Source organism: Psammomys obesus, unplaced genomic scaffold (assembly GCF_907164565.1).
Source record: "Psammomys obesus unplaced genomic scaffold, mPsaObe1.curated_primary_1811, whole genome shotgun sequence".
Classification (NCBI taxonomy): domain Eukaryota; kingdom Metazoa; phylum Chordata; class Mammalia; order Rodentia; family Muridae; genus Psammomys; species Psammomys obesus.
In genome coordinates, this window is record NW_026586662.1 from 3,877,725 (window position 1) to 3,903,096 (window position 25,372).

Below are 25,372 nucleotides of genomic sequence, written 5' to 3' on the forward strand. Positions count from 1 at the left end.
GTTCTCTGGTAGAATCTTTGGCCTCACATATGTATTGTATCATATCATCTGTGAATACCAATACTTTAAATTCATCTCTTTCAAGTTGTATCCCCTTGATCTCCTTTACCTGTCTTATTGCTTTAGCTAGTACTTCAAGCACTATATTGACAAGATATGGTAAGAGTGAACAGCCTTGCCTTGTCCCTGTTTTTAGCAGGAATGCTTTTTCTCTCCATTTAACTTAATGTTGGCTATTGACTTGCTGCATATTTCCTTTATTGTGCTGAGGTAGGTGCCTTGATCCCTGATCTCTCCAAGATTTTAAACAAGAAGGGGTGCTGGATTTTCTCAAAGGTCTTTTCAGCATCTAATGAGATGATCATGTGGGGATTTTTTTCTTTCATTTTGTTTATATGGTGGATTACATTGATGGATTTTCATATGCTGAACCATTCCTGAATTTCTGGGGCGAAGCATACTTGATCATGGTGAATGATATTTTTGATGTGTTCCTGGATTCGGTTTGCAAGTATTTTATTGAGTATTTTTGCATCTATACTTGTAAGGGAAATTGATCTGAAATTCTCTTTCTTAACTGAGTCTTTATGTAGTTTAGGTATCAGGGTGACTGTTGTCTCATAGAGTGAGTTTGGCAATGCTCATTCTGTTTCTATTTTGTGGAATAGTTTGAGCAGTATTGGTATTACTTTTTTGAAAGTCTGGTAGAAATCTATGCTAAAACCATCTGGGCCAGGGCTCTTTTTGGTTGGGAGGCTTTTGATGACTGTGTCTATTTTCTCAGGAATTAAAGGTTTATTTAAATTGTTAACTTGATCTTGGTTTAACCCAGAAAAGTGATATCTATCAAGAAAATCATCCATTTCTTTTAGATTTTTCCAATTTTGTGACATACAGTTATTTAAAGTATGATCTAAAAATTCTTCAGATTTCCTAGGTGTATGTTGTTATACCCCCCTTTTTCATTTCTGATATGAGTAATTCAGATACTCTCCCTCTGTCTTTTAGTTAGTTTGGCTAAGGGTTTGTCTATCTTGATTTTCTCAAAAGACGAGCTCTTGGTTGTGTTGATTCTCTGTGTTGTCCTCTTTGTTTCTAGGTTATTGATTTTAGCCCTGAGTTTGATCCTTTCTTTCTTTCTACTCCTCTAGGGTGTCTTTTATCTAGCACTTTCAGGTAAGCTGCTAAATTGCTAGTATGAGCTTTCTTCATTTTCTTTATGAGGGCACTTAGCACTAAGAACTTTCCTCTTAGCACTGTTTTTGTTATGTTCCATAAGTTTGGGTATATTGTACCTTCATTTTTATTAAATTCTAGAAAGTCTTTAATGTCTTTCCTTATTTTCTCCTTGACCCAGTAGATACCTGTTCAATTTCCCTGAGTTTGTAGGCATTGTATTGTTTTTGTTATTGTTGAAATCTAGCTTTAATCCATGGTGGTCTAATAGAATATAAGGTATTATGTCAATTTTCTTGTGTTGGTTGAGGCTTGGTTGGTGTCTGAGTATGTGGTCAATTTTGGAGAAGGTTCCGTTAGGTGCTGAGAAGGAGATATATTCTTTTGTGTTTGGGTGGAATGTTCTGTAGGTATCTGTTAGATCCCGTTGATTCATAATGTAGATTAATTCTCATTATTTCTCTGTTTAGTTTCCATCTCAATGATCTGTCCATTGGTGAAAGAGGTATATAGAAGTCTTCTACTATTAACATGTGGGATTCTATGTATGATTTAAACTTTAGTAGTGTTACTTTTACAAATGTGGGTGCCATTGCATTTGGAGCATATATGTTCAGAATTGAAACTTCATTTTGGTCGATTTTTCCTTTGATATACATGAAGTGCCCTCCCTATCTCCTTTGCTTAATTTTGGTTAAAAGTCTATTTTATTATATATTAGAATAGGTACTCCAGCTTGCATTTGGTGTTTGTTTTCTTGGAAAACTTTTTTCTAGCCCGTTATTCTGAGGTAATGTCTATAATTATTGTTTAAGCGTATTTCATGTATACAATAGAATGATGGGTCCTGTTTATGTATCCATTCTGCTATCTTATGTCTTTTTTTCTTTTCCATTTTTTATTTTAATTTTTATTAATTACACTTGATTCATTTTGTATCTCCCCATGGCCCCATCCCTCCTCCCCCCCAATCCCATCCTCCCTCCCCCTTCTCCACACATGCCCCTCCCCAAGTCCACTAATAGGATAGGTCTTCCTCTACTTCCTTCTGATCCTAGTCTATTAGGTCTCATCAGGAGTAGCTGCATTGTCTTCCCCTGAGGCCTGGTAAGGTTGCTTCCCCTCAGGGGGAGGTTATCAAAGAGCAGGCCAATCAGTTCATGTCAGAGACAGTCCCTGTTCGGCTATCTTACCAAAAGCAATCTACAGATTCAATGCAATTCCCATCAAATTACCAACACAATTCTTTACAGACCTTAAAAGAAAAATTCTCAACTTCATATGGAATGACAAGAAACCCAAAATTGCTAAAACAATCCTCTACAATAAAAGATCTTCTGGAGGTATCTCCATCCCTGATTTCAAGCTGTACTTCAGAGCAACAATACTAAAAACTGCATGGTACTGGCATAGAAACCAACTGGTGGATCAATGGAATTGAATAGAAGATCCTGAAATAAATCCACATACTTATGGACACCTGATTTTTGACAAAGATGCCAAAACCATTCAATGGAAAAAAGACAGCATCTTCAACAAATGGTGCTGGTCCATCTGGATGTCTACATATAGAAAAATGCAAATAGAACCATATTTATCACCCTGTACAAAACTAAAGTCCAAGTGGATCAAAGACCTCAATATAAAACCAGACACACTAAACCTGTTAGAGGAAAAAGTGAGGAATAGCCTGTGTCTTTTTTTATTGGGAAATTGAGGCCATTGGTGTTGAGAGATATTAATGACCTGTGGCTGTGAATTCCTGTTATTTTGATTTTTGTGGTAAAGTGTGTGTGTGCTTATTTTCTTTTGGTTTTGCAGCTGTGGAGTTATTTGTTTCCTGTGTTCATGCCAGAGACTGCTCTGCTCCCCTTACTAGGAAGCCCACATGGAGACTGAGCAGAAAGACACATATGATATATATTCACTTATAAGTGGATAATAGCCATATATATAGGATTAACATACTAAAATATATAGACGTAAAGAAGCTAAACAGCAAGGAGGACCCTAGGGAAGATGCTTAATCCTCATTCAAAAGAGCAAACAGAATAGACATCAGAAGTAGGAGAAGACAATAAACAGGACAGGAGCCTTCCACAAAGGACCTCTGAAAAACTCTACCCTCCAGGGTATCAAAGGAGATACTGAGACTCATAGCCAAACTTTGGGCAGAGTGTCTGAATCCTTATGGAAGAAGAGGGAGATGGAAAGACCTGGAGGAGACAGGAACTCCACAAGGAGAACAACAGAGCCAAAATACCTGGGCTAAGATAATTTTCTTGTGCTTCCAGTGTGATAGTGTTTTCGGGGCTTTCTCTGGTAGGATGGCTGGATTTTGGTGGTGTCATATAGCTCTGGGTTTTGTTGCTGGTGTTCTTGCACTGACCTCTAGCCATTTGGTTAACTCTGTTATTAGCAGGCCTGGCAGTCTCTGATGGTAGTAAGTCTCTGGGGTTGTAGATGGCTACAGTCCTCCGGTTTTCCTGCTGCTCCCTGATCTGTGCTGGTCTCTGGGGCCTCAGATCAGGATGGGTCCTGGGAAATGGAGCAGGCCTGGGAACTGGGGTGTGGGGTGAGCAGGGGAAGTGGAGCACAGAGGGCAGTTTTTAAATTTTTTTCTATTCATCTTTTTACAGTTTTCGCTTCACTACGGAAATGTTCCACATCTTTATGAATAATGTTCAACTTTTCTACTACATCATTCAATATAATAGGTATAATTGTTTTTAATTTTCCCCGAAAATTGAAACATCTGGGTCAGCTCTATGAGCAGTTGGGTCAATTGTCTCTTGAGTATATTAATCTTTGCATCCTTTTGATTGTGGATTTTTATTTAATGCATATAATTATTCTTAGAGAAAGGAAAGACTGAGTCATATCCTGTTTATGCATGGGTTTGGATCTTCTGATTTTTTTTTCTTTTGTGGGATGTTCACTCAGTCTACCTAGGAGGTAAGCTAGTACATCGTTATGTGCTTCTGTGATCCCTTCCAGCACATTGCAAGCTTCACATTTTGGGGAACACAGACTGCTGAGTCTCATACTTGGGATGGGCTGCACTGTGAGATGTGACTCTCGCTGTGCACATTCTAGTTTTCAGTGGCCCCTACACACCTGCATCTCATTCAGATTGCCCCTCTGTATTCTTACCTAAATCTCCCCAAAAGTGCATTACTGGGTTTGGTACTTAGTACTAGAACTGCTACCTCATGCTAGAGTAGTGTCAGTCATCTTGATGCTGTTTTTCTTTAAAGACATGCCTACGGTCCTTAGCCTGCCCAACAGGGGTTTCTCTATACCGCTGCCCTCCCTCACGATGGCTGTGGAGGGTGCATGAGTGTGCGGGTGTATTCTCCTCCTCTTGATGAGGATTCCTGCTTTGTGTCCCAGGCAGTTCAGAATTCTCAATGCTATAGTCTTTCTGCCTCCCACCCACTCTGGGGTACAGGCAATATTTGCTTATTTATTCATAAAACCTGTGAAACTTTAGCTGAGCTCCAGGAAGCAAGGACTTGGCATCTGTACTGTTACGCTAAGGGGTCTGCCCTCAGAGCCACAGATTGCCTCCTAGAGTGCAGTGTAAAGTGCTTGCAGATAAGGACAGTCTCCATTCAGGCTACGGAGCCCAGTTACTTTAAACTATCTAGTTTTGATGCCTTGGTGTATGTAATTGCCTTGAAACTTGAGCTCTCTAATAGGCTGGAGGGATTGAGAAGTGTGCCGACTCTATGGTTCTTTCTCCTTGTGGAAATGGTGTACTCCTGTAGCTTTCTACCTCTTCAGCAGAGAAGAGCTTCCACATCCTAGATGCTTATTGTAAAGATGTTTTTTAAGATAAGTAATAATTTTAGGGAAGCATATTTTTATTTGAAAAGCAGATAAACACACCAATTACGCCAATGATCTCAAAATCATTTTCACATGACAAGATAATGCTTTTATTATATCCTACCATATATAATGTTGAAATATGTACTTGTAACAACCACTACCACATTTACTAGTAAAATTAAATGCTCAGAATCAACTGTATCAGACTTAGAAGCATTATATCCCTCACATTTTTATCTTTTTCTCTTTTGCTTGTCTAGATGAAGTTGGTACAGCTGATCAATTATGTTATTTTCATGAATTATTTTATATAAATTTGACATTTCTGCTTCCAAATGTAAATAAGTCCTTGACTAATAATTCAATTTACTATGTGAGAAAGAGAGAGAGGCAGAGATGGAAGAGAAACAGAGATGATATTCTTACCACATTATCCTGAACATATAGCTTCATACACCTATAAATTAGAGGCTGAAAATATTTTCCAGTTAACTCACTGGTAATCCATGCCACCCAGCTGCATAACCTCCTGACATTCAGGATACACACTCTTCCATTTTTATTTGCTCTTTATTTTTTACTTTTAGTTTTTACTGGATTATTTTACTTTAATAGATGCTGTATCTTTAAAGAGCACCATAAATCTTTCATTTGAGGTCAGTTCAAATACAAAATTAACTCCTTATATAGAAAGAAAATCTAACTGAAAAAAAGCCCACAGAATGTTTTATTATATGTATTATAACACATGAATGCCTATGAATGTTTAGAAAAGAACAGAATTACAAATACAAACTAAAGAGTATTAATGAAATGGTCAAACTGTTTTAATTAGTATATACCTGTGGATGTAACTAGGCCTTAGGACAAAACCCTTCAAGACACTTTGCACTACTATTTTCCTTCCCATTCATCTGAAATTTGCAAACAGTGGTCCATTGTAACCAATGCAGACCGGATACTGATATAACCCAGTTAAAGTCAATACTCATGAGACTTTGTGTAAGAACAATATAAATGTGAAATAAACATAGCCCATCAAGAGATGATCAAAATAATAAATTTTTGTATTCAAGTTGCTTAGTAACTCTAAACATAAATTCTAAAGATGTCTTCATCTGATGATCTCCCTCATTATGTTGTCTGTCTCCTCCACCTCCCCAGAGCTCTGCCCACCTTCAATCCAGTCCTACCCCTGGGCTACTTCTTGTTCTTACTCTAGAATCCACTCTGCTCTGCTCCTCTTCCCTTAAATAACATTTTTCTTCTTCTTCTTCTTCTTCTTCTTCTTCTTCTTCTTCTTCTTCTTCTTCTTCTTCTTCTTCTTCTTCTTCTTCTTGTCATTTGCAGCACAATGTTTCCTGAGGACATTTTTGCTTTCCTCTGCCCAAATAGTGCTTTTTCTTGAAATGGACATTATCATTTCATCACAGCTTGGCTGAGACATTTTTTGTTTGCTTCCTGCCCATCTTTAAAATACACAGTCTGGATTCTCAGAGCTCAAATATGACTTATGAATATGAAAGATTGAAAGCCTAAGATTCATGGTCATAAATTTTTTAGTCTCATGATAATTTATTGGTGCTAAACAGAATTTATCTTACTCTACAGTTATAGAAGACAGGTTGAAAGAAATAACTAACAGAATATATATAGGACACTACAAAAGAACCAAAAACAGATCTTTGTGATCTCTGTCATTCATCAAGCTGCTCAAATTTTTCCATGAGTCCCAGCCACTCTGAAAGCCAGTTATCTCAGCTGAAAACTGTTAATATGTTTCTTTTTTTTTCATTTTATTTTTCTTTTTAGTTACATTTTGTTAACTCTGTGTCCCAGCTGTATCCTGCTCCCTCATTCCCTCCCCAACCCCACACTCCCTCCCTGGTCTCCTCCCTGCCCCTTTCCAAGTCCACTGATAGGGGAGGACCTCCTCCCCTTCCATCTGACCCTGTTTTATCAGGTATCTTCAGGGCTGGCTGCAAAGTCCTCCTCTGTGGCCTAACAGACTGCTCCTCCCCTGGTGGGGGGGGGGTCAAATAGCCTGCCCTTGAGATCCTGTTAGAAATAGTCCGTGTACCCCTTACTTTGGAAAACTACTTGGTTACTGAGTAGTGTGAAAATTAAGAAGGACCTTTAGTGTCTACCCTGTAGAATATTATAACTGGACTCATGAGAACAAGCATAGGTATGTTTGCTTTAATATTTATTACTCTTTCCTTTACGTTCTCTCCACATTGAGATTCTGTTATGTATTTAAGGTCTCCAAATATGTAGAATCAAACAAAGGTATCCCAACATGATAAGTGATGCTCTCTGTATGCTGTTATCCCTGAGATACAGTTCATCAACTGTAAAAGCAGAGACATTTGACTTCTAAATTCTCTCCACAAGGAAGCTTATGTGATCTCTAAAGAAGGGGATGAGACAGCCAACTTGAAACAACTCTGTAGATTTCCCAAAAAGCTAAATATACTTCTGGAATGATGAGTCATCCCAATTCAACGTATTTATCTTGAGGGAAAAAATATGTTCACAGGAAAAGTGGTACCCAAATGTTTACACCAATTTGATTCCTAATCAACCAAAGCTAGCAGAGGAACTAGCATGACGTCCACAGGGTGCATAGGGAAGAAAATGTGACAAATCTTCACAAGGGACAGTTGTCTTTACTGCTGTTGAATTTCGGGGCCATAAATATGTAAGTATGGTACACTCCACCACTTGGGTCAGTCTAAAGTAGATTTTCTCAATTGTTTATGCGCTCCGTAATTCTTCCGGTACAAATATGAGTTGGTAGTAATCAACAGCTGATTAGTGGGTGACAGGATTTGGGGCTTCAAAGAATCATAAAACTAGAAAGTGATAGCCTGAGTGCATTTAGAGGTGAAGGAATGCATTTTTATTCTGATTTTGAGTGTGTGCGTGTGTGACTGTGCATGCATGTGGGCACATAACCATGCACAAGCATGTGCCATACACATGCATATATGTAAAATGTATACAGCTGTACATTAAAATGGTCAGTTAGTAAATAAACGTTCACTGGTTTTGTGCCTCATTCAAAAATACCAAAATGCTGTTTTAGACTCAGAATGTGATTTGTTCTCCTCCTCAGAATACACTCATGTAATTTTAACCTATCCCAAGCACTTATCTGTCCTATTTCTCTTAAGCACAATTTACTTTGCTAGTTAACATCCTCACAAAAAGACAATAGTTACCAGAACCTTCCTGTCTTCCTAAAAGTGGCAGGCCGAAACCTAAGCACAGGATTCTCATTTCTTTGTGCTTTGCTCAAACGACTCATTCCAGGTCTGTTTGTCAGTTATGATAAAATGGCTCAGCTGATGCCAACATACTGAATAACTTCTCCTAAAACAGGGTTGTCAGGCATGACCTGCATGATGTCTTCAATGAGGAACGGAAAAACTGTCTCAGATGTGCTCAGTAGGATAAACAGAGCAGGCAGCCCCGGTAGCCCCTCTGTCCTCACAGCCATGGTGATTAATGAAGGAGGGAACTAAAAATAACTGTACAACAGATGGCAAGAGGCAGAGCAACAGCACCTGGTTTTCTGCAATGCTTCTCAGAAATGGTAACCTGCACACCAAGTAACTGGAAGGGGTATGCTACGTCAAAAGAGGCGGTGTTGAGAACATTCTAAAAATTGAAGATTAACATAATAAATATAGATGATTGTCCCCGGCCACTAATGCAGGCAAATGAGGCAGTCTCTCTCTCTCTCTCTCTCTCTCTCTCTCTCTCTCTCTCTCTCTCTGTGTGTGTGTGTGTGTGTGTGTGTGTGTGTGTGTGTGTGTGTGTCATGATTATTCAGTTGCTCAAACACAGTGCACCCTGCATGACAGAGTATAGTCTCCCATCTTGGAATAACTCTATTGTGTAAAATGTTTCAGCTTGGCACGGCAGCCAACAAAAGCATGAGTTTTAATGAGATGTACGGCAACAAGCTTGTGTGAGAATGAGAACAGCTACCGGAAAAACGCAGGAAAAGAGACTTGTCCCCAGGAAGAGCAGGAGTACAACAGTAAAGTTTTCTCAGTGGACTTACTGTAATAAATTAACAGGTGGGGCCTCCTCTCAGAGGCACTTTGCTCCACTTACCTTGTTGTATACACGGATACTGTGTGGTCAAAATAACCTTATAATTTTTAGGGGAAAGGACGTGGTAGAAGTTTTCTCTTTTATTAAAAGGTGGTTTGTTAATTTAGCAGACACTGAAATGAATGCAAGGTTTGTGTGTGCAGCCGTGACTAGTATGGAAGTGCTTTACCTGTGAGATGCATCTAACTATGCAGCTGTGGCTCCACAGCTGGAGAGTAGGTAAAGGCTGAAGCCCAGTCGAGCTCTGCTATGGAGACTTCTCCCAGATGAAGGGCCTTCCTTTGCTGATTTGTCCACCCACTGGTGGTATCTGTTTGCTGTTAGTCTCTTGAGTAAGAATGCCTTTTTGTTTTAATTCACTCGTACACTATTTAATATAAATGGAGATAAAGATGTAAATATTACAAAGAACCTAATTAAACTGGAGAAAAATAAAGGTCAGTAAAATACACCAAAGTTGTACAGCGGGATTTTTATAGGTCCTAACGGCTAGGCACTAGACAGACAAGATTGTGTAGCTGGAGAGATGTCCTTGGATATCATAGGATTTGGAGTCTAGTGGACCATGATATTACTACCAAATTAGATTTTTACTGTATGTAAAAATCAGTAAGACACCAATAAACAAAGGTATAAAAGAGCATGGGTGAGCCACTGAGTTGGGCTTGAACAATTTTTTCCCTGCATTCTTAAGTTTGTGACACTACAGCACTGTCAATGAGACATCGGCAACTTCCCAAAGGATCATGGAAAAAATGAGTCATTAAAAAAAAAAAAAAAAAAAAAAACAATTATGCTGGGACATGGGTAATCTTCCTGTCATTTTCTTTCATTTTTTACAAAAGTGCTACAAGATGAAGAATAGATAAAAACAATGGCAAGCCATTCAACCAAGTATTTGAACAACTGTGGAGATTCCTCAATTAAATAACTACAGTAAAAGGCTGAAAATTCGGTAAGAAAATTATGGGAGCAACAGAAACCACCAGTATTTTAATGAACTATTATTAACTAGCTAAAACACACAGCACATTCTTGTGGATTTTTATTCAAGATTGCAATCCTGGCTATGATCCCCTCCTTGGAGATGGGGAAACAGGGAAAAATAATTTTACTTTTGATCAATCACATAATAAAATCAAATGCAGAATGCTGAGAATAGAGACTCTAAGCTCGAAAATATAGAGTTGATAATTCTTTCAAGCCCTGATTTCTTTTAACCAAGTCATGAAGTATTATTTTCTCAGTGCATGAGAAGACAACATGTTTCTTTCCTGGGCGGAGGGAGGACTTCAAGAAATCTTGATACACCTTTAATCCAGGTGGGGCAGGGACTGAAAGTTCGAAAAGATCACTCAAATAAATTAAATATGTCAGACACTGTGAGAAAAACACTGAGCTTCCCAGAAGCTATATAAAGATAAAACAAGCAACCAGGAATAACCCTAGAGAGCATCAGTGCAAGCACACCGGGTGTCACACAAAAGGACAGGGCTGAGATCAGGCTGACAGCCCTCACGAATCACTGTCTCAAAGCCCTGTCAAGTTTCCACCTACCAACAGTGATCACACCTTTCTAGGGAGATACAGAATCCTTGGGCCTGCCACATAGGTGGCAGGTTGCCAGGAACACAGCTTGGAGATCAGAGATAATCAGGAAATGTTGATGAAACAGGGGGAAAACAGCAACTTCATTTGCGATTCAGGAAACTGAGCCAATAGTTTAAGCCATAGAGCAGCTTTGGAACAACTGACGAGACAGAACCTTCAAATCTTTTAACTTTTGGTTCAAAATAACTCTGGGCAGAGCTGTACACTCAGCACCAGGAGACCATACGTGTTACATGTGAACACATTGCTACCCAGAACACTCTGGCCATGACTCTCTCTCACTCTGTTCTGGACCATGACAGCCCAGTCAAAGTGCTTATGTAATTCCCTGGTGAATTACTACTACTAAGCGGCACAAACTCAGAACACCAAGAACCTTAAATATGAGTTCTCGCTGAGGCTTTCTCAGCATCGATTGCATCCACAGAGATTTCTCTGAGCATCTTTTTTCACATTATCAAGAATTCAGAGCCTATGGAAAACACACAGAGGGCACTAAACAAAGGTGATGATTTGAGGTTTGTAATACTACATAAACCATACATAAACCAGATCATAAACTAGCTTTGAGATCATCAGCTATAGGTAAATCCCATGTTTAAGTAGGTACTTGAATTTTTCCTAAACTTTTTTTGTAACACTCCTTTATCTTTTTTTTTTCTCATTTCTATTTGTTCTTTGGAAATTTTGTGCCACTCACTCCTCCAACTCCTCTCATCCCCACATCCCTACTTGCTCAGCTTTGAATCGTCTGTTTTGTCTACTTAAATCTGTCAAGGAAAGTTGTTTCCCCCTGTTATACTCTTGGATGTGGACCTTTCCACTGGAGTGTGGCCACCAACCTGGAGCCATGCACTCTTGAAGAAAACAGACTCCTCCCACCCCTCTCTCGAAGAACCCATCAACTGTCAATTGCTCCTTATCGAAGTGTAAAACTTAGTGTCCCTCCTGCCCCTTGCTGGGATATTTTTTTCTAGTTTGACAAGCTTGCAAAGATCTTATGCATGTTGTCTCAACTGCTATGCATTCATATATAAAATATCCTGGCTGTTTCCAGAAAAAGAAATACACCCTTGTAGTCATCCACCATTTCTCATCCACAATGATTGCTGGCGGTATGATATAGACATCGCGTCTACAGGTGAACATTGTCAATATTTTATTTTCTGTACCCTCTCTGGTTGTGGGTTTCTGTGTTAATTACCATCTCTTGTTCACTGGATTTAATATTTCTGAACTTGACAATCATTTTAGGGACAAAGGAGCTCCTCTAGGATTACATAGATGCTATATCTCTGCTTGGAAAGACCCCTCCCCCCCCACCGAGGTCATAAGTTTCTTACCATTCATTCTCCACTACTGGATACCAAACCAGTGGTGAAGCCACTAGCTTCTCACTTGTTAAACCTTACAGTACTAGAATCCCACTGCTCCTTCTGGAAAATCAACCATGCCAAGCCCCTCACATTTACTCTGATGAGAACAGAATGAAGGCGAAATGAAGGTAAAGGGAGAGATGGAAAAAGAAGGTAAAGGAAGAAAGAGGAAAAATGATCAATTCTAAAGAGATTGCTTTTAAAACAGAATAGCTTTTCCCCCCTGAGGATAGCAGTGCTTGGCTATAATCCCAGCACTAGAGAGTCTGATTATAGAGAAAAAAACAAAAATGGGAGATGTGTATAGACATAAAATAATTTCATCTTACAGAAGCCCTGTGATAGCATTAATTGTCAACTTGACAGAAAACAAAATCACCTGGGAGGTTGGTTTCTGAGTATGGCTGTGAGAGGGTATCTTGATTCCATTAACTAACTTGGGAAATGGGCACTGATAATGGCACCATTCCAGGTAACAGAGGATCCTGGACTAGGTAAGAGTGGAGAAAGGTAGCTTAACATGAACACATACACATTCATCTCCCTGAGTTTCAAGAGTGTGACTAAAATTAGAGAAGTTTCTCCAAGCTCTTTCTGCCTTGACTACTTATCATGATAGACTGTACTTTGAACTGGGAACTAAAATAAACCCTTTCTCTCTTAAGTTGCTTTTGCCAAGGCATTTTCTCACAGCAACAGAAAAGTAATTATGACAACTTCCTTATACATGGTTAAGTGAAGGAGTAAGTAGCGGAAGATAAAATAAGCGGAAGTCAAAAAAGCAGTTTTTAGTCATTATATAAAGGAACTTTATTAATTTTAGTAATCTGAAGTATGGAAAGGCAGCATTTTATTTCTGTGAATCTCCACATAAGTCTTGAAGATTTCCTTAGAGAAATGTTTGCGTGGGGTTTAGCAGTGAGTTCACTGTTGATTTTGTTGAGACAGATCAACAATAAAAAAATTTAAAAAAAAAACCTCAACTGGAGTATTTTCATTTACTGAATTCCAGAACCTTCTTAAGATGCAATGTTTTGACTAAGACTATTTTTCTCTAATTGTTATGGTTTTCTCAACAACTATTTATTTTCCAACTCTTCATTGGCCTTCTGAAAGAACTTAAAACATTTCATGAAGTCCTTATGGGAAGCTATCACATTGCACAAACTGACATCTGAAAACAGTTTAAAAAGTACAAGGTAATGAGACATGTCACAAATATTTCACTTCTACTGTGCATGAAATTAAAGATATATGAATCATATTTCACAGAGGACTTATGACATGTAAACAAGAGCTACAAGACTCCATACGAATAATATAATTTCTAAGTATAGTCATTACACATTTATACTTTATTTTAGCTTGTTCTGTACGGATATACCTAAATGTTTTGTGTTGATCAAAAGGCAGATTTTGCCAATATTTGGAATTTGGCAAGACTTAAAATGAATTTTCCATTTATTAAGCCCATATGAATTTCAAGGATTATTTATTAGAAAGGTTTGATTCATTGGGAAAGTTCCTAATGATGGATTTGTTTATAAAAGCATGTTAATGTCTAGAAAAATTTAGTCAATTAAACAAATGTCTGAGGTGATTTTTTTTTTTCATTAAAAAGGAACATTAATTCTGGACTCATTGTAAGGACATTGATGCTAATCCCTATTTGGCCGAAGTTCCTTGGTGGAGCAGCTATTGGCTGAGTACCCACTCCATGCCATGTACCAAAGAAGCCATGGGTGACTTTGTTCCTTACAATACTTTTTTGATTGGGAAAAGACTAATAAGCAACTTGATTGTGCTTGTTGTAGCCTCACATGCGCTAGACAGCTGATGTCCACAAATGGTATTACTTAAGAGTAAATGAACCAGATTTCAGGAAAGGAAACTCATGTTTGCTATAAGAAATCATACATCATCTTTGAGGTCATAAGATCAAACTGGGGCCTTACTAAAATAAAACTATAATGAAAAGTTCATATTTATTTTCTGTAAAACTGTGTTTTTAATTCTACGCAATGCTACAGTTCATGACCCAATGCTATTGGCTCAAAAATCATGAGCAAATACTATTAACAAGCCAAAGAAAAGAAGATTTGATAGCTACTCATGTCCAAAAACAGAGATCTAATTCTACATTTTAATTATAAGGAAAAAGTTTATGAACAACCCACAGACAAAACCTGTGAACCAAAAATTACGCTGCCTACAAGAAGCATAGGGATAACAAAGATAGAAGGAAGGTCCAAACAATAATGGGCCCAACCTGAGACCCACCCCATGGTAAATAGCCAGCCCCTGACACTAATAATGATACTCTGTTACGATTTCAGACAAGAGCCTAACTTGTCTGTGGTCTGGGAGGCTCCAGCCAACAGCAGATCGAGACAGATGCGGGGACTTGTAGCCAAGCATGGGGCGGAACTCTAAGAGTCCTATGGAAGTGTTGGAAGAAAGATAGAAGGACCCGAAGGGGAAAGAACCTCACAAGAAGACCAACAGAGACAGCTAACCCAGTCCCATGAGGGCTTTCAGAGACTGAGATAACACCTAAGGAGCATCCATGGTCTGAACCTAGGCCCCTGCACAAAGGCAGTCGACGGGGGGGGCTTGATCTTAATATGGGGCCTGGCAAGTGAAGGAGGCGTTGTTTTAAATGTGGACTCCATTGCCTGCTTTTGGATCACTTCTCCCTGGAAGGGCTGCCTTGCCTGGCCTCAGGGGATGAAGATAAGAACAGTCCTGAAGTGCTAGGGAAGGTTAAAATGGGAGAGGGGGGAGGTTGGGAGAAGGTGAGAAGGGCTGTCATTTTCCGGGGACGGGGGAAGGGAGAGGAAAAAGGAGAAAGAGGTAAAGGGGGAGACAGGGAGGAGAAAAGGGAGGGGCACCATTGGGATGTAAAGTAAATAAACTAATATAAAATTTTAAAAATATAAATATAAAAAAGAATATTGAGTAGATGAAATATGTTTAAAATGATATTAATTTCCATAAACATCATGTATTAAATCAACAATTCAACTTCCAACAGGAGAAAATAAAAATTAAGAAATTCAGAAGCACATTCAGTCATTTTGATTCAGAATGCATTTTGCTGTCTCTATCCATAGCAAAGTTGAATTTGTTTTCAAATATATCAAATGTTACATGATCATCCATTCTCAGAAGCCCTGGCACCCCCTGTGCTCTGGCCACAACCCTTGAACTATGTCACCTGAAGATGCAGTGAGCCATAGGATTTATGTATATATGTTGCTTGAAAGAAAAGGGTAACTACTATGTAGCATGGAGAAAATCTGGTAGTTAGATGACAACCAAAAGCCTACAATATATAAAAACAAATAAAGAGGTAGAGGAGGTGGTGAATCTTTGAATATTTCTGTTTCCAAAATCATTTTCAATTTTTTCACCTAGTTACCTCCTGTTCTTTTTTTTGGTTTTTGTTTTGGTTTTTGGTTTTTGGTTTTTATAGGCTGTTAACCTCCCATTTATTTTTTTTATTTTTTATCTTTTTTATTTTTTATTTTTTATTAATTTCAGTTTATTCACTTTGTATCCCCCCCATAAGTCCCTCCCTTCTCCCTTTCCAGCCCCACCCTCCCTCCCCCTTCTTCTCGCTTGCCCCTCCCAAGTCCACTGATAGGGGAGGTCCTCCTCTCCTTCCTTCTGATCTTAGACTATCAGATTACCTCAGGAGTGGCTGCATTGTCATCTTCTGTGGCCTGGTAAGGCTGCTCCCCCCTCAGGGGGAGGTGATCAAAGAGCAGGCCTATCAGATTATGTCAGAGGCAGTCCCTCTTCCCATTACTATGGAACCCACTTGGATACTACGCTGTCATGGACTACATCTGTGTAGGGGTTCTAGGTTATCTCCATGCATGTTCCTTGGTTGGAATATGAGTCCTTGGGGAGACCCCTGTGCTCAAATTTTCTGGTTCTGTTGCTCTCCTTGTGGGGTTCCTGTCCTCTCCAGGACTCATATTCCAACCAAGGAACATACCTTCTATTCTTAACACATTTTCTTTATTTTCTTTTTCCAATTTTTAATATTATAGGTTGCTCAACCCTACACAAAGAACTACAGGCTTTCTTTTTTTTCACTTAAAGATTTATTATTTATACAGTATTCTATCTGCATATGTGCCTGCAGACCAGAAAAGGTCAACTTACCTTATCATAGATGGTTCTGAGCCACCATATGGTTGATGGGAATTGAACTCAAGACCTTTGGAAGAACAGCCAGTGCTCTTAACCTCCAAGCCATCTATCATACTCACTTATAAGTAGATATTAGGTATATAATATAGGATAAACATACTAAAATCTGTACACCTAAAGAAGCTAAGCAACAAGGAGGACCCTGGGTAAGATGATCAATCTTCATTCAGAAAGGCAAATGGGAAGGACTTTGGAAGAGGGAGAAAACAGGGGACAGGACAGGATCCAACCACAGAGAATCCCTGAAAGACTCTACCCAGCAGGGTATCAAAGCAGATGCTGAGACTCATAGCCAAACTTTGTGCAAACAGAGTGCAGGGAATCTTATGAAAGAAGAGGGAGATAGAAAGAACTGGAGGGGATAGGAACTCCACAAGGAGAGCAACACAACCAAAAAATCTGGGCCCATGACCTATTTAATCTTGCAACTTTCTTGTTCCCCAAATCAGTATCACATGGATGATACTGCCAAGTTAATCTGCCAGGTTAACCCTTGTTTCTTTGGACCACAGTTGCATAGATGTTTGCACATGGTTGTTTTCTAGGAGCAAGAAACTCCTTAGGCTTGTTTTTCACAGATCAGAGCACTAGCTGGTTCAAGTTTTGCTTTGAGAACTTTTCTTTATTATTGTTCTAGTGCAGGGCAAGTGTCTATTCAATGGCAGTATTCCTTTGGCAATTAAAACTTCTTTTTCAGCATATGACTTTTTTTGCAATCTTAGGACTCTTAGTATTCTTTTCCTCTCCAAACTGTTTCATTCTCACTTGCTCTCTTTCCTCACAGTTGCTTGTAAGTTCTCATTGTTAACCATACCAGAGACTCAAGGTTATGCTGTCTTGACATTTCCTCTGCCAAATAATTTTAGCCCACTACTTTTTAATTTAAGCTTAGGTATGTTCTCAGAACAGGGGCAGAATGCAATCAGTTTTTTTGCCAAATTGTCACATGACTAGTTTTTTGCCTAATTCATTGTTTCCCTCTGATACCTCAGGTACCAGAATTCCACTGACTATATTACTCTCAGAACTACAGTCTTTCAGGTTCCTACCAAAATGTTAAGTTCTGCTTAAAGCCTTCAACAAATTTTCTAGCTCAAAGTTCTAAAGTCCTCTAAATTCCCTCAAAACGAAAACACTATGATCAAGTTCTTCATAGAAATGATACCATGTTCCTGGTACCAATTTCAGTACTAATATTGTCATGACTTTAAAAATAAAAAAGACCAAAAATAATGAAAAAAGAGGATTTATTTGGGCTTATGGTCCCATCTAGAGTGCTAGAATCCAACCTATCTCTGTGTGGAAGACATAGCATGGCCACAGGAAGAAGAATCTGGCTGACAATACAGACAGGGCAAGGTTTGAGGTAAGGCTTGAGGAAGGACATAAACTCTCAAACCCATCTTCAGTGACCAAAGCTTCATATTCTCCCCGAACTTTGCAGCTAGTCAAAACTCAAGCATTTAAATCAGGAGTGTGTGAAGGACATTTTTCATTTAAACTATGACAGATAGTAAATTTATTGAGGCCACGACATTGTCTTCTTTTTTTCTTCTGAGTATCTTTCAAGTTGCCCATCGCCATGCCTCATACCCGAGTGTGTAGTGTAAGTTTATTCAGTCATAAAGTTTGCACTGACAAAAAGGGAAATATAGCCACATACGGTGATCTGTACATGCAAATCTAATTCTTATGAGACTGAGGAAGGATTTTTGCAAATTTGGGGCCAGCCTGTGCTACAACAGTAAACTCCAAGCTAATCAGAGTGACACGATTTCTCATAAAAGAAAAGGAAAAGAAAAGAAAGAGAAAACCATAATTTAAGAACGACCCTGTCTTAGAGTTTCTATTGTTGTGATGGAACACCACGACTAAGAGAAACTTAGGAAATATAGGGCTTACTTTCACATACTCTTCTATATCATAGTTCATCTTCAAAGGAAGTCAGGGCTGGGACTCAAAACAGATTCCAGGCAGGAACCTGGAAACAGAAGACTGAAAAGGGGTTCTGCCTACTGGCTTGTTTCTTGGGGGTTGTTCCTCAGTCTGCTTTCTTAAAGTACCCAGGGCCACTACCCCAGGAGTGTACCACCCACAGTGGACTGGGTCTTTCCACATCAGTCACTAGCCCAGAAAATGTCCTCCAGGGTTCCTTCCAGTCCCATCTTATCGAGGCAACTTCTCAACTGAGGTTCCCTCCTCTCAGGTGGCTCGAGATTGAGTCAACTGAGACAGAAACTAGCCGACACAGTCTTTACTAGAAATCACGTGTTTGTGTTTAATATATCGTCAGTGATTCCATCCAGGGTTGGCTCTTTCACTGGCGGATGCATATACAGGAGAACCAGTGTGAGCAAGGAAGCGTGAGAAGCTCCTTCAACACCTTAACTTAAATTTTCTGATTAATGCCTTCCCCACTCCTTCCTCTACCAAACACACGCCCATGACAATCTGGAGGTGCTCCTTGTAGAGCCTATTTTCTTCAAACTGGTGTAAAAACCGTGTTCTAAGCAGCCTCTGTGTGACAATTGTCTCTCCTTGAATTAAGACACAAGCCCCACGAGGACATTTCTCACTCAGCATCCTTATCCTATCTCTTCTCAAGGGTCTGACTGTCAAGCCCTCACAGCAATCTTACCACACGGATCAAACACGCTGCAAATGACAGACATCATCCAGGAACTGCTAGAGTGAACATGGAGTCCAATTCAGATTGCTGAAGTCAGGCATTGAAAAGCCGAATCACTGAAGCGACACGTCTCTGGATGTTACGTAAAGTGTAAATGCTCTTCTGAGTGCTATATACACATCACTTAAAATAAGCGAGTCTGTGAGGACACAGCTGCAGCCCATTTCAGTGACTGACAAAACAGACTCGGGAGGCTCAGTTCCACACCACTGCGTGGTGCAGTAGCAGTCTAGTTTCAAAACCGCAGCTGTACAAACAAAAGAGTCTGTACTTCATACTCAAACGTTGATTAATCAGATTAGTTCTTATGGCTCCTAAAAGAAACTATTCACAGCAGCTAGGTCAATGCTGACTGTTTAAGAGAGAGCATAAGAAAGATCTCTCGGGAGCATCTGATAAATGAGGAATCAACATAATGAAGAGTTTTCTGACTTCACACACACCAACCCAAGCAGGTAATATAATCCCTTGAGAATCATTCCTACCAGAGTTCTAAAGCTTGGTGTTTGCGGCAGTCAACAAAGGCAAGTCCCTTAGAAGCATTCATTGAATGCCCATTTGTAGATAAGTGAAGTTGCCAACTGTTGTGGTAAGTGAGGAGGTGTGCATTGTGATCTGATCAAATTAACTCTCTGAGTGTCCAAGAAAGTATGAGCAACAAACAGTAGGACAAGGATTTATTGAAGAAAGGGAAGAAGAAATGGTGGGAGAGAAGGAGAAAAGGAAGAAGGAGCCTAACAAAACCCACTCTGCTGCTAATACAGCCACATCTGGATACATAGCAACCAGGACTTGATTTTTAAACTCCTTCCTATGTTCCCAGCTCCTCAAATCATTCTCAGTTATTCTGAAGAGTCCAGCTGTCATATGCTTTGTATTTCATACTTGCCTTATGTAAATCTGATTTCCTGAGCTTGCTTTTTATCTCCATAGACGGAATTGTGACCTCTCACATCTGGAATTCTATTATACCATTTGGTTTGAGATATATATGCGTGTGTGTGTGTGTGTGTGTGTGTGTGTGTGTGTGTGTGTGTGTATTCACAAATGGTCATTGACATGGCTATTTGGGTGAACATGGATTTTCTGTATCTTGATCTCTGTTCTGACTTTAGATTATTGTCCTATCCTTTTTAACCTTTCTCCCTAGATTACTCATACCTGAGATTTGCTAAAGACCTGTGTCCCCAAATATTCCCTAAGTGTTCTATGCCATTCATACTTAGCTGTTGCTTGGACCTTCACTAGGCCCACTGTTGTAGTGGTGCTTAGAATGTGGCCTCAGGAACAAGAAAACAAGCACTGCCTCTAACCCTGTTAAAATGCAGGCTGCCTAGGCTCCGTTCTAGTTGAACTGATCATTCTAAGAGTAAGGCCCAGGCTGTGTTTTAAGCTGCCCTATGTTTGATTCACATGTGGGCTTAAGCAGTCTGTGTTTAGGCACTACTACACAACCTAGTTAATGAAAAATTCAAATGTGTCATTATCTTTCAGGCTTAGAAACCATTAGACTATCATGTACTAAATCACTTCACAGGGAAGGTAAGAAAGTAAGATTGTCTTAGTTCTCTTAAAAGAAAAGTTCAAGATATGAACTTAAATGCAAATTGATTTCTGGAAAGAAACACCAGGAAGCAACAGAGCATAAGCAGATAGAAAGAGATGAGAAAAGAGGGTTGCTGTCTATAACAGTTCAACTTTGCTGGGGTCACTCAGAGGAACACAGAAAACATTGTATAATGTTTCACCTAAAGCTAGGAAGATGAAACTTCATATCTCCACTGACTTTTTCCTAGTTATTTATTTATTTATTAATTTATTCATTTATTTATTTTGTTATTTATTTATATATTCACTTTACATCCCAATCATAGCCCTTTCCCTCCTGTTCTCCTGGTCCCAACCTCCTTCCCTCTACCCCCATCTTCCCTCCACTAATCCTCAGAAAAGGGGAGCCCATCCATACCAACCCACCCCAGCACATCAAGTTGCATCAGGAGTGAGTGAATCTTCTTCCACAGTAGCCTGGCAAGGCAGCCCTGGCAGGGTGAAGTGATCAAAAGCAGATAATAGAGGCCATGTCAGAGATAGCCCTAGCTCCCCTTACTAGGGCACCCACATGAAGACCAAGCTGCCCATCAGATGCATATGTGTAGGGAGCCTAAATCTAGTCCATGCATGGTCCTTGGCTGGCGGTTCAGTCTCCACAACATCCCCTAAGCCCAGGTAGTGGGTTCTGTTGGTCTTCTTGTGGCATTCCTGCCCCCTCCAGGTCCTTCTGTCCTTTCCTCCACTCTTCCACAAGACTCTTCACACTCCACCAAAAGTTTGGCTGTGAGTCTCAGCATCTGTTTCGATCTGCTGCTGGGTGGAGCCTCTCATAGGACAGCTATGCTAGGCTCCCTTTTACAAGCACAGCAGAGTGTTGTTAATAGTGTCAGGGGTTGACTCTCTCCCATGGGCCAGACAGTGGTTGGACATTCCCTCAATTTCTGATCTATCTTTATCTCTACACATCTTGTAGGAAGGGTAAATTTGGGGTCGAAATTTCAGAAGTGAATGAAGAGAGGGAAGAGGATAGGAGGAGTACCAAGGAAAGTGAGGATGGGGATCAGCAGTGGGGGCAGGCAGTGGGGATGGTAGAGGCCTTACAGAAAGAGAAACCATGGGCAGAGGCATCTCTAAGACAACCTGGGCAAGCTCCTAGGATATGATACTCTAGCTGAGACTCCTAGTAGCAGGGGCCATGGAGATTGAAGAAGCCACTTCCTAATCAGGAATCCTAGTGGAGGGAGGGGAACACCAACACACCCAGAAAAATCTTCATTGATGTTTTTCTTTTCTGCCTATGAGTTTGTCCCTGGACTACGAATGCCTTTGCACTATGATCTACATCAAGGAACTGGGGTCTATGACTTTGAAGAAAGCCTGGAAAAAAAAAAAAAAAGAAACAGTTAGGCACTTATGAAGGAGAAACTGTCACCAAAATTTCTCTTCAAAACACTGGGCTGGAGACTCAGTCTCGGGGTACCAAATGCAAAAGTTTTTCTTACAAATAATAATCAAATATGTTCAGCATTGTAAAACAGTAGTTCTAACTGCTAAGAAAGATTGGTAAGTTTGCTCACTTTGTACTTCAACCTCACAGTAGTTTTATTTTTATTTAATTATATATGAAGGGGTTGAGAGAGGTGCTCTATCAAGACTTAATTGATTCATACATTAACCATGCTTTGTAATTCACCCTTGTTATCTTATACACTTTAAATAAGCCTTGGTTTTCACACAAACTTAGATGGGAGAGAGGATTTGAAAACATAACTTATGTAAAAGGAGATAGTTATAGTATTTTATTAATAATTTCTGCTAATCAAAAAGATATTTCAACCCATAAAAAATCCAGTTCATTTACAAACACAGAACAGGTGTTTTATATAGAATTAGAAGGAAGGCCAAAAAAAAGTGTACTAATTTTTTATTCCATTCTCACTTAATTAAAAATGTATAGTTTATAAAGGAAGTTTTTTATCTCTGATTTATACTTTCCTTTTTCAAAAAAAAAAAAGGAAAAAGCTTATAGTACACTATTTTCAAACTAGAGTTTTCTTCATGATACCACAATCATCATTTAGTAACAGGTTATCATACCCAGTTACACATTTAGTAAGCTCAATTCTCCTGCATTTTCACTCCCAAATCTGTCCTCTAGAAATGAGTGTTACTGTTTGAGCCGCGCATGTTCTGTGGCACCTCTCAAGCACGGAAGAATCTACTATGTTTGGGCAGGCAGAGTGAAGACTATCTATCCCAGCATGCCTTGCAGCTCTGTATGCTTATGCAACCAAACCCCACTTGTAAGACATAAGCAGAAATGCCAAGTTTTGGCTCTGGCAGTCAGTTCTTTATATTCCAGCCTGCATATACTTTTGTCTCTTGTTACTTTACCCATGCCTCCTTCCTGCTAACTGAAACAGCTGGGATGGCTTCTCAGTTACTTGTTCCTTTAAGCTAGCTGGAAGAAGTCAACTGTAGCCCAAGGGATAAGTTCAGCCACCTGACTATTTTTATACGGCTGGCAGGCAATGATGGGTTTATATTATTTTAGATGCTGGAAAAAAATCAGAGAAGAACAATATTTCATGACACATGAAAATCACAAAGAATTCAAGTGTCGGTGCTCATAAAACATGTATTGGAAGAGAGCCATGTTCATTCATGCACTTACTGCTTACTGCTGCTTTTGTGCTTTATTGGCAGTGTTGAGCATTTGAGACAGAGACCATATGGCCCACAAAAAAAATAAAATAAAATATTTGTCATCTAGCCTTTGACAAAAAATGTTGAATTCCTAATGTTAGTAACGGAGGCCAAATCAGGCAATGGAACAAGATAGAAAACAGAAGGACCCCAGATTCTTCAACAGCTCATAGCGTAGAGTTACTCTACAATCCTTGATTGAATGCCTTGGGACAAATGTGTAAGAGTAAAGATGACTCTCTTCTACGATGTCATAGACACTCAGTTTCTCCTTTCTTCATCCTACCAGTCTTGTGTCTCTAAAGTCCATCCCACAGAAAAACCACACTTCAGCACCTCTCATTGTTGGCGTAGACTAAGATAATCGCAGACTATATGGAACCCAAAGTTTGAAATACAATGTGCACTTATTACTTTACCCTCTGGAACCATGAGAAAAGCATGAATAACCCTAATCCATCCATGACGAGAGAGAAAGACAGACAGAGATTTGAAGTTCACCCATTTTGCAAGATACAGTTGGGAAAAAAAACAAACAACACAAAAGCACACTGATGTTTGGTCTTAGGTCAAACTGCCCTATCTAGCCAATGTAAGAAGTGCTTGTCTTACTTACACCACTCAGTTTGGAGGGTGGTTTGTTATATAGCAAAAAAACAAGTACTAAATACATGTGTTCGTTTTGTCTCAGTTACTTGTAACAAAACATTAACTTGCACAGCTTGCTGATTATGATACTTTTCCTAAGAGAAGACATGCCAGCTTTCTGAAATAGTCAGATACACCAATAGGGTGGAATCTAACAGCCTAGGGTTGAAAAATATAAAAAACTGAAATCTTCCATTGAACATTTATATAATTATTAGGTATTCAATTTAGCTTTCCTGAGCCTTGGTTTCCCAGCATGTAATACGGGCTCTTTCATAAGTTAATAAGATAATATAATCTAGGCAAGGATGGCATAAAACAGTAAACGTGACCATCACTGACTGTCTACTATGTGCACATACATATGTTAAAGCAATCCTGTGAGAAGTATTCAATTTAAATTTTCATCATACATAGGGGGAAATGAAGTTTACTGCATTTTTAACAGTGCCCTCAAGGACAGATAGAAAACAGCAGAGCTGGGAATACACTCCATGAAGCCTCCATCTAGAGTCTAGATCTAATTCTAGCATTTAACATCTTCCATCCATTTCCATTCTCATATTCCTTAAAGCCAAAATTCATACTTTCTTTCAGTAAACATACACACACGCCAATAAAAATCCTATTTACTCCCAAAACAGTGGTAATTTTTACTTCCTTTTTCTCTTTAATTTATTCATTTAATCACTTTACATACCGACTACATCACCCTTTCTCTTCTCCTCCCAGTTGCACCCTCCCATCCTCTTTCCCCATTTCCCCCTCTGCTTCTTCTCAAAGAAGGGAGCCCCACCACCATCTGTCATGAAGCCCTGCCACTTCCTGTCACATCAGGACCTAAGTGCATCCTCTTCCACTGAGGCCAGACAAGGTTGCCTCACTATAGGAAGGTAAATGCACAGCAGGCAACAGCACCCATGTCAGTGACAACCTCCTCCCCAGTTGCGAAGAGACAGACGTGAAGACTGAGCTATCCATCTGCTCCATAAGTGTAGGGGGCCTAGTGGGGGTTAAATCTCTGTGAGTCCCTGTGGGCCCAGGTTAGTTGACTCTGTTGATCTTCTTATGGAGTTCTTGTCTATTTTGCATCCCTCTCTCCTTCCCCCAATTCTTCCACAAGGTTCCAAGATCTTGATCTAAAAAGCCAACTTGCTCTGGTTCACATGCAAACCAGTGGGTTTCTTGTTGGTGATAAACCATGAACTTATTTCCACACTAAATACAAACAACACTGGTGTCAGCCTACAAACCCAGACCAGCAATGAACCGGAGAGCTCTTATGGACTGCTACAGCAAAATAGGCAAAGCCAGGTTTATTTTAAGACAATTCACAGATACTATGGCAGGGTAGGTGAGTAAAGGGAGAGAGGAAAGGAATGAGAGAGAAGAGGAAATTAACCCGGACTCATCAATTTATCTGTGAGTAACAAGT